Here is a 1,651-nt window from a genome sequence, read left to right as displayed (position 1 = left end):
CATTCACCCTAACTGGCACCCAATTATAGGCTCCTGATTTTTTCTTTTCTGAATATTTCCCCCAATGAGACTAAATAGACATTACTGTACTTTTGCCATTATGGCCTAATAGTGGTTCATATAGCTCTATTAAAAACTTTGTACATGGCTGCTTGAAACATTTGGTGATCCTAAATGAGTTACAGTATCTATCATTATGCTAAATCTTTTTTGTTCATTTGTTTTTGCAAGAGCCTTAAGCATAAAGCATTTGTTTGAAATTGCTTTTTATTGTAGCATGAGCTAAAATACTGACTTGTAATGGATAGAAAATGTTGGTTATCCTAGTATACAAGGTTTTAGAAGAGTAAGAGTTTATAGAGGGCCAAGACCATGAAGGATAAGCTGTACCCAACCTTTAGGGTTAAGTTATTTGCCCAAGGTCACACAGCTAAGTAATTATTAAGTGTCTGAGCAGAATTTGAACTCAGGTCCTCCTGACTACAGGGCCGGTGCTCTATCCACTATGTCATCTAACTGCATCCCATTATACTAATTCTTAATAAGTAAGTTCCCCAAGGGCAAAGTCAAGATTGTGGCTGAGGGCAGGATTTCCAGAAACTTTCCCCCCAAAATTTCCAAAAGCTATAGAATTATTTACTCTAATCATATTTTAGAGGAACCAAACCCACAGAAAGATTGAGTGAAACAATTTTCCAGTTAAGAGAACTTGGTAGATCCACAGGAAAGGTCTATTCCACCAGGACCAAGGGTTGGAAAAAACCCAGCACAACCAGAGCAACCAGCTCTAGCTTTCCAGAAACAGCCCAAGGGGTAGATAGGTCCCTGGCAGTGGGTGTGGTTTCCTGACCTTTTGTCCTGGGACAGCTTTGAGAGTCAGCGGAAGAACTCTGTCACACCAGAGCACGGAGGACAGGCCAGTACTGACCTCAGGGCAGCCCCACCTCGAGAACCTGGGAAGCTATCCAGGAGCTGCTTCCAGAGCCCTCAGTCCAGAGACAGAAACAGTGCAGGACTCTGCTGCTTTGCACATACTCAGATCCAGGTCACAATCTGGGGCCCCTATTACCATAGCAAGGATTCACCTCACAGCTCCAGGGCAGGGGGGAGTGCTTGTAGTAATCCACAGACCAGAGCACAGGGCAGGAGAGCAGTCAGAGACTCTCATAATACATTGAAGGAATTAAGGTCCCTTGAGGGAGAGGGAGGAATATCCCAAAAACTCCAGAAAGCTTTGGAAATGCAGCTTGGTGAAGGGAGATATAAAAAAACTGAAGAAAATAACATGTTAAAAACCAGTTTAGGTCAAATGGGAAAAGCAATCCAAAAGGCAAATGAGAAGAATGCCTTAAAAAGCAGAATCAGTCAATTGGAAAATGAAATAAGCTTTCTGAAGAAAATAACTCCTTCAAATGTAGAATGGAGCTAAAGGAAGCTGATGACTTTGTGAGAAATCAAGAAAACAAAGCCAAAAGAACGAAAAACTAGAAGAAAATGTGAAATATCTCATTGGAAAAACAACTGACCTGGAAAACAGATTCAGAACAGATAATTTAAAAATTATTGGGCTACCTGATAGTCTTGACCAGGAAAAGAACCTAGACTTCACTTTTCAAGAAATAATCCAGCAAAATTGCCCTGAAATCCTAGA

This window comes from Macrotis lagotis, chromosome 7, assembly GCF_037893015.1.
Source record: "Macrotis lagotis isolate mMagLag1 chromosome 7, bilby.v1.9.chrom.fasta, whole genome shotgun sequence".
Classification (NCBI taxonomy): domain Eukaryota; kingdom Metazoa; phylum Chordata; class Mammalia; order Peramelemorphia; family Peramelidae; genus Macrotis; species Macrotis lagotis.
The sequence above is the reverse complement of the archived record's forward strand: the minus strand, read 5'-3'. Positions refer to the sequence as shown.